Source organism: Octopus sinensis, linkage group LG19, assembly GCF_006345805.1.
Source record: "Octopus sinensis linkage group LG19, ASM634580v1, whole genome shotgun sequence".
NCBI lineage: Eukaryota > Metazoa > Mollusca > Cephalopoda > Octopoda > Octopodidae > Octopus > Octopus sinensis.
This window is the reverse complement of record NC_043015.1, coordinates 29,728,532-29,738,164: the sequence shown is the minus strand read 5'-3', so window position 1 is coordinate 29,738,164 and position 9,633 is coordinate 29,728,532. Positions and strand designations below refer to the sequence as shown.

Below are 9,633 nucleotides of genomic sequence, written 5' to 3'. Positions count from 1 at the left end.
ACAGGGAAAAAATCAGATTTAGGATTAAATCGATTTTATAGTAAAATATTATAAAATATTATTAGAGACAAAACCACTATTTTGCAAAAAAACAAGGAAAGACTTAATCAGTACAAAAATTTTAATAAATAGTCAAAAAACCGCCATACAATTAGTTCTTGTCTTGATCGACAATCTTCAGGTGGACTTCCAATAAGTCTTTCTTGTTTGTTTTGCAAAATAGTGGTTTTGTCTATAATAATATTTATATATATATATATATATATATATATATTATATATATATATATATTATATATATATATATATATATATATATATATATATATATAATATATATATATATATATATAAATAATATATTGTTGTTGTTGGCATCATTTTTGTCTTGGGAGACAATGGAGTTGCGCATAAAATAATCTAGTCCGGCCAGTACTGCCTGACTGGCCCTCGTGCTGGTGGCACGTAAAAGCACCCACTACACTCTCGGAGCGGCCGGCGCTAGGAAGGGCATCCAGCTGCAGAAACACTGCCAGATCAGACCGGAATCCGGTGCAGCCATCTGGCTCGCCAGACCCCAGTCAAACCATCCAGCCCATGCCAGCAAGGAAAGCAGACATCAAACGATGATGATGATATTTATATCTAGCCATACATACATACATACATACATACATACATACATACATAGACACTGCCACGTTATTTTACGAATTTTATTAAACATATCACTTTCTCACCAAACCAGCGTTGGGCCCATGGATTTGTTAGGTTCTGGTTACTCTTTCTCGGATCAACAGCTAGTAAATTACTTGTTTTTGGCGACTTTTATCAATACAGGAAATACTTGAGACATTCCTTTCACAGAATACTTTGGTATGCTTTAATACTGGTACTTCCTGTTCATGGATGATCTTTTAAAGTGTCGTTTTTTTTATTATCCAGTTGATCAAGTCATTCTTTTCAGTTGTCCCTTTGCTAAATACTACCAAGTTTAAATGTCATAAATGCTATACTCTTAAATTGTCGGTACAAATAAGCACAAGCAGAAAAGGAATAAAGGTGGAAAAAAAATACCATGAAAGGCCAATGATGCAATTTGAGTATCAATGGAAATGGTTTCGAAAATATCAACTGGCGTAATCCAGAGGAGAGTGTGGGAAGGGTGCTATAGCATAGGAATTTCTGACATTGGCATGAAACATGCAATTTGTCGAGTCGACTAGGGAGCTTCTATATGGTTACTCACCCTGCTAGAAATAACAGCTGAATTTCCTTCAGATCATACCCTACCCTCTTGAAAAGGGGAATAACACATTTGACATTGAAACCTTACTTGCAAATAAATTTCCTATTTTGCTTAACTTTCTAATACACACACAGAATATTATAAACAGCTACTCAACCAAGAATACAGCTTTTCAACGTTTTAAGTGTTTTGGGGTTTCACTATCAGTTATAAACGCAAGGTATCCTCTACTTGGTTATTTGTCCGACAAGACATTGTTGTCAAACCTCCCTCAAATCAAACCAAACTGCTTCAGATAAACCATGCATAAAGATAATGTACCCTGTTTATTCATTGATAATCGTAAACGGTGAACAGTAGCTTTGCTGGTTCAAGTTTCCGACGGACCTCATCACAGGTCATCACAAGGGAGTGTCGATAACACGGTGTTAAACAAATATCGTAAAGGACTTCGTTCAAAGAACACAAGTCTTATAAATTTTTTTCCCCGATGTTTACATACTTTGAAAGACACATTGATGAAAAATATACACATTCATACATTCATAGAGTTGCAGTGATACACACACACATGCACACACCAATACGTGGGCACTTGCAGGAAAAGTTGGTAATGACACAAGAAACAGATGATGAGATTTTGGTAGTGATTCGGGAATTTTTATGGGTTCTTGAAGGATTTTTCATTTGTTATATTTACTTTACATGAAGTATTACAGTGTTACGTTGTTTGAAGTCTTTCTCTTATTATCTCCCTTGAAAACCCGTTCATGGTTTTCCCGTAACCTATGGTGGCGTTGCTGCTTCCAAAGCTTTATTTTCGTTTCTCTATTAGTAATTTTAATCCCGTATCTATCTTACTGGAAACTGATGGATAAAGAGATCAAACTACATAAACAAACGGCAGCGAAGCAGTTCAGAAATAATAATAATAATAATAATAATAATATAATAATAATAATAATAATAATAATAATAATAATAATAATAATAAATGCCCTGATGCAGTACCAGGCAGTGGCTCTCATGGCTTCTGATCTTAACTGATTGGAAGTGTTATCATGTACATTGTTTTGTCTTGCTATAAAAGATGGGCTACAGCAAATATTCTGCTCAATACCACAGATTTGCTTGTCAGTTGTTTGACCTTAACCAGTTGAGCATGTCCCTTAGTGGCTGACGATATGTGCATCTCTGATCACGAGCAGAAGTAGTGGGGGAGCATCATAGCCATGTGTTGAGAGGGATTCGTTGGGGTTTGAATAATTCACCTCTGGAAACATGGTGGTTCTTTCAACATCCTTAAACAACCCTTATTCAGGGACCGTTTGAGCGGGATGGGCTACTCACCTGAAGAAAATTCTAACTGGGCCCCACCTGCAAGGTCATGTGCTGTTTATCTTGATATGAGATCACCATGTCGCGCACATATGGTTGTGATGCATGTGCCTGGTGTACCTTATCAGACGGGTAGTCATGATGGGTATATTGGGCTTCGTATATTTTACCCCAGTGTCACTTTGATGGCATGAACTGCTCTCTCACTCAATAATAATAATAATAATAATAATAATAATAATAATAATAATAATAATAATAATAATCATCAATCATCATCATCATCATCATCATCATCATCATCATCATCATCATCATTATTATTATTATTATTATTATTATTATTATTATTATTATTATTATTATAGTAAGTCATTGACACAGAAGAAACTGAGACACGGAAACAATATCAAAGACAGAAGTATACAGAGAAATCAAGGTCTTCCGACATTGAAATATCAACATTTCCTATCAATAAAGAACAGACACGTGATCCGTGTGAATATTTAGCTCGGAGTTACGTTTGAAACACCCACCACACACACTCTATCTCTCTCTCTCTCTCTCTTTCTCTTTCTCTCTCTTCGACATTTGAAACGGCAGACGCATCTCATTCATCTATATGGAGAATCATGTCATACCCTAAAATATCGCAGTTTCTATTTATTATAATGGGTCGCTTATAGTTGAAAATATCGATTTTAGTTCAGAAAGAGGTGGGAGAGAGAGAGAGAGAGAGAGAGGTGGGGACTGGTGCGTATGCGGAAACGGGGCAGGGCCTCAGTGATTTTTCAAATGAAGCCTCATGAATTTTTTTTTTAAACTCCTCTGTCATTAATAATGAGAGGCCTCTTTCAGAGGACAGATACGCAGAGCTGTGGAGGAGAAGGGTGATGCTGAGGAGGAGGAGGAGAGGGAGGACGGAGAGGTTAAGGAGGAGGAGGGGGACTAGAAGGGAGGACGACGACGATGACAATGATGCTGGTGGTAGTGGTGGTGGTGGTATTGGTGCTGCTGCTGCTGCTGCTGATGATGATGATGATGATGATGGTGGTGGTGGTGGTGGTGGTGGTGGTGGTGGTGGTGGTGTGGTGGTGGTTGTGGTGTGGTGGGTGAGGTGGTGGTGTGTGGTGGTGGTGGTGATGATGATGATGATGATGATGATGATGATGATGATGATGATGATGATGATGATGATGATGATGATGGTGGTGGTGGTGGTGGTGATGATGATGATGATGACTGCAGGCAGAGAAACGACTAGTTTTAGCGACAAAATCGTTACAGAAGATACGAGAAACTAATTTTATAAGCTTTCCGTCCTGAAATTGATTTCATATTAGGTGTAATGATGGAGTTTTGTATGCTAATCATTGACAGGAAATTCATTTTTGCCATAAATCAATAAATAAAAAGTTTAATAGCTTTTAAAGTTTGCAAATTTTGGTTAATTTTAGCCAATCGTAAGCCACAGACACATTCATGCCTATCAAAATGACAGCTTCCAAATCCTGTTTTCTGACTGACTAAAAATGATCAAACTTTATACCTCTGTAACTTTTTTTTTTTCTAGAGAAAGTGAATTAGCCCCTAAGATTCAGCGTGGAAAATTACATCAATACACCAAATTTTGAAATTTTCAGTAAACTTTGAAATTTCCACAGGTGCAGCCTAACAGAAAAGATTCCTACTCTACATTATTTGTTTATATCTCTCAGACCAGCGAGTCCAATTCGTGTTTAGATGACTGGAGCAAATGATGCCGATGAACTGCAAAAACAGCGAAATATCGATATCCATCTTTCTCAATCATCTACGGGGGTGTCGAGATGTCTTTCTTGGTTTGAGATAGTCGATGGTTTTTTTGGGGTTTTTTTAACACTTAGCCTCTAGAAGGGACTTTTCTTCCCTGACGCTATCTCGCAGCTAATGAACGCATAAACGAAACACATACATTATGCATATATGCATAATATGCTCTGTGTGTGCGCGTGTCTGCATGTGTATGTAGGTGTGTAGAAAAGTAACAACTAAAGTAGAATAGAAAACTACCGATGCCCTAAAGTTAATCATCTGGTTTCAATCCCGATAGTAAGAACAGCCTTAATGCCCTCAAGAAAACATGAACGTCGTCACTTCCTAGAAATCAATAAATATGTCTGTTTACTCCTTTAATGAATAATCCATCAAAGGAGTGTGTGAGATATGTATTTATCGTTTTGGTTAGTAAATATAGTCATATATTGATTGTCACACGTTACTTACTAGAGCAAGTCTTTATTGTTAGTATAGTGCAATTTTAAAACACTTCTATTGGAACAGTAAACAAATAACATCAATATAATGTTTGTATGTTTGCATATATGTATGTATGTATGTATGTATGTATACATGTATATATATACATATATATGGTTTTAGACATTTATATATAAGCATACAGGCAGACAGGTCGGTAGGCACGTAGACAGACAGGCATACAGACAGACAGACAAACGGACAGACAGACTGATAGCTAGCTAGCTAGCTAGATAGATAGATAGACAGATAGATATAGATAGATAGATATAGATTGATTGATAGATAGATAGATAGATAGATAGATAGATAGACAGACAGACAGACCACAGGCACAGACAGACATGTACAGACAGACAGACAGACAGACAGATAGATAGATAGATAGATAGAGATAGAGATAGATAGATAGATAGATAGGCAAACAGGAAGACAGATAGATAGATAGATAGATAGATAGATAGATAGATAGATAGATAGATAGATAGATAGATAGATAGATAGATAGATAGATAGATAGATAGATAGATATAATATGATACTGCTTCTTTGGAAAGTACTGTTTAGGTTATCTAATGAGGAAGATTGTACATGGTTGCATGACCTGCAAATAGTAACCAAACATTATATTACAACCTACTGTCTTAAAAAAAAGTGCCAAGCATATAGGGCAATGTCTGAGAAAAGACTGGGTTGTCATGACTGGAAATCCTTTTATCATAGGTCTAATAAATTAGGACGGTCTTTTGTGCTACACAATTACAGTTATAGTACGTCGGACGACATTTCTTGCGTCTCTTTAGGTAGTGAGGTCAAATCCAGCCAAGGTCAACTTTGTTTATCGTCTTACCGAGGTCGATAAAATAAAGTACCAGTCTACCACTGGGCTGATACAACTGAGTAACCCCCCTTCTCTAAAATTGCAAGCCTTACATCAACATTTGAAATTATTATTCAATGTGTTCCGTTTTAATATTGTCGAGTGAAATTTGAGCAACAGAAATTTTGTTGGTGATTCTAGCAAGTTTCGTGACGCGACAAATTCTTCGTTCTTTCGTGGACCACAAAGGCACCAATCAACAGTTACCTTAAGGGACAGGTGTGGCTATGTGGTAAGAAGCCTGCTTCCCAACCACATGGCTCTGGGTTCAGTCCCACAGTGTACCACCTTGGGCAAGAGTCTTCTACCAAACCCTTGTGAGTGGATTTGGTAGACGGAAACTGAAAGAAGCTCATTGTATATACAAATGTGTGTGTGTGTGTGGTGTGTGTGTGTGTTGTGTGTGTGTGTGTCTTAGTGTCTGTGCTTGTCTCCCGTCACCGCTTGACAACCGGTGTTGGTATATTTACGTCCTCGTATCTTAGCGGTTCGGCAAAAGAGTCGTTCAACTAAAAATTCAAGTCGGTGCCCCAGCATGGCCGCAGTATAATGACTGAAACAGGTAAAAGATAAAAGAAATAGAAGACCAAAATAATGCATAAAAAAAAATCATCATGGGTCATCCCTTCAGTAATAACTTCAGACAGGGTCATTCATATTACAAGGGAAGGTTTTCAAAAATTAACAAGGGTCAATAAGATCTACCGCAACGCAATCGGAAATTAAAGAGAAAAGTTGATTAGAAGGAAGATATTTAATCTATTTTATAAATTGAAAGAATAAGATATTAGTGCAGTTCATTTAGCCTTGAGACTAATTAGAACAATGTAATAAACAACTCAATAATCAATTATCTATTATATACTGTAGCTATGTATTAAACAAGTAACAACTAAAAGCCAACCAAGACTAAGCCAGACTTAGAAGTAAACAATATCTCTTTTACTCTTTTACTCTTTTACTTGTTTCAGTCATTTGACTGCGGCCATGCTGGAGCACCGCCTTTAGTCGAGCAAATCGACCCCGGGACTTATTCTTTACCGCTAAGTGACGGGGACGTAAACACACCAGCATCGGTTGTCAAGCAGTGCTAGGGGGACAAACACACACATATGAGGTACAAATATTAAAAGAGAAATTGGAGTCAAGTCTAGAGAGGCGGAGATGTAGCTGTGTGGTTAAGAAGCTTCTTTCTAAACCATGTGATCTCCGGTTTAGTCCCACTCTGCGGCATTTTGGGCAAGTGGTTTCTATTATATATTTCTTTATTGCCCACAACGGGCAAAACATAGTGGGGACAAACAAGAACAGACAAAGGGATTAAGTCGATTACATCGACCCCCAGTGCGAAACTGGAACTTTATTTATCGACCCCGAAAGGATGAAAGGCAAAGTCGACCTCGGCGGAATTTGAACTCACAACTTAACGGCAGACGAAATACGGCTACGCATTTCGCCCGACGTGCTAACGATTCTGCCAGCACGCCGCCTTCAAGTGGTTCCTATTATAGCCACGGGCCAACCAAATTTCTTGTGAGTGAATTTGATAGATGGAAGCTAAAAGAAGTTTCGTGTGTGTGTGTGTGTGTGTGTGTGTGTGTGTCTTTATGTTTGCGTTTGTCCCACCACCACCACCACTACCACCGCTTGACAACTGGTGTTAGTTTGTTTACGTCCCTGTGATTTAGTGGTTCGCCGAAAGTATCAGACTTTAAAAAAAAGTCTAATGACTGGAACAAGTAAAAGATAAAAGATATAGCCCTAGGCTGATCAATGCCTTGTGACAGAATTTTGTTGACGGAGAGTAATCGAAATCCCGTTGTATATATGTAGGAATGTGTGTATGTGTGTGTGTGCACGCGCGCATGTGTGTGTCTGTGTGTGTGTGCGCGTACCTGTTTGTATTTGTTTGTCATCATTTACCATCTCCATAACTCAGCGGTTCAGCTAAAAGAGTATTTATTTAAAATATTCCCTAAGGTAACTGTTGATTGGTGCCTTTGTGGTTCACGAAAGAAGAACAAAGAACTTGCGTTGTGGTAGATCTTAAGGACCCTTGCTAATTTTTAAAAAGCTTCCCTTATAATCTGAACGACCCTATCTGAAGTCATTACTAAAGGAATTACTTTTGATGACTTCTTTTTATGCGTTATTTCGGTCTCTTTTACTCTTTTACTTGTTTCAGTCATGTGACTGTGGCCATGCTGGAGCACCGCCTTTAGTCGAGCAAACTGACCCCAGAGCTTATTCTTTGTAAGCCTAGTACTTATTTTATCGGTCTCTTTTTTGCTGAACCGCTAAGTTACGAGGACGTAAACACACCAGCATCGGTTGTCAAGCGATGTTGGGGGGACAAACACAGACAAATACGCACACACACACACACATATATATATATATATATATACGACGGGCTTCTTTCAGTTTCCGTCTACCAAATCCACTCACAAGACGGTTCGTAAGCAAGCTACTTACCACACAGCCACTCCTACGCCTACGGTCTTTCATTTATTTTTTAAAAAATATTTAGAATAAATACGAAGCAGTCTTAAAATAAATACTAGAGGCCATCTTGATCGATTAGGCTCTTTAAGGCGGTGCCCCAGTATGACAGCAGTCCAGTGACTGATACAAATGAAATAATAAAATATTGAAAACTAATAGAAACTGAGACGATATAACAAACGCAACATAAAATATATACATTTAAACAATATGTATTCGAAAAATTATCTCAAGTAGGAAAGACATGTTAAATTTTCGAAAATGCATGAGAAAGAAGAATTCAACAGTTCTTTCATCTTTTATCTCTTACTTGCTCCAGTCATTAGACTGTGGCCATGCTGGGGCACCGCCTTGAAAAATTTTAGTCGAATGTATCGACCCCGGTATTTATTTTTTAAAAAACCCGGTACTTATTCTATCGGTCTCTGTTCTCGAACCGTTAAGTCCCGAGGGCGTAAACACACCAGCACCGGTTGTCAAGCGGTGGTGGGAGACAAAACACGACACAAAGATACACACACAGATATATATATATATATATATATATATATATATATATTATATATATATATATATATATATACACACACACATATACGACGAGCTTCTTTCAGTTTCCATCTACCAACTCCAGTCACAAGGCTTTGGTCGGCCCGAGGCTATAGTAGAAGACATTTGCCATGCAGTGGGACTGAACCCGAAATCATATGGTTGGGAAGCAAGCTTCTTACTACACAGCCACTCTTGCACTTAGTTAATAATAATAATAATAATAATAATAATAATAATAATAATAATAATAATAATAATAATATAATAATAATAATAATAATAATAATAACCCTTTCAAATGCAGAAGTGTGACAACCCAAGAAAAAAGTCTGAAGAAAGGAAATAAATCAAAAGTGTAAATAAAAAATGAATATTTAGAATGAAAGTATTAAATATGTCGACATAATCAAAAGTATAAACAAGGATGGAAGTATTGTAATGTATCAATCATAACAAGAAGAAAAATCAATTAAAATTTATCTGAGATAAATAAAGTTAAATATTAAAATCAATAATGTCTAGGTTAAATATTTTTTACGCATTATATGTCTCCATTAATTAATGTTGCGATCGAACGTAAAACAGCTCAGTTCTTCAGAATTATCTTGATGTTATTAATTCAAACGTATTAAAACTGTAAACTTGGCAAGTTATCGATTAATAGCACCATGCCTCCTTATTCTCTCTCTCTATTTCTATCTCTGTCTCTCTGTCTCTCTGTCTCTCTCTCTCACCATTTCTTCTTCCTCTCTCTTTCTTCCCATTCTCTCTCAATCTTAACAATATTGGAAGTTGATAATTATGTAGCTTAA

At 37.0% G+C, this 9,633-nt stretch overlaps 1 long non-coding RNA gene across 1 annotated transcript in view; it reads right to left on the bottom strand.

Annotated features, from left to right (window-relative positions):
• Positions 1-4,154: 4,154 nt before the first annotated feature.
• LOC118767219 overlaps positions 4,155-9,633 on the bottom strand; it is a 10,037-nt gene continuing 4,558 nt past the window's right edge. The window contains exon 3 of the long non-coding RNA XR_005003125.1: positions 4,155-4,273. This is a non-coding gene — a long non-coding RNA (uncharacterized LOC118767219). The remainder of the gene's footprint in view (positions 4,274-9,633) is intronic.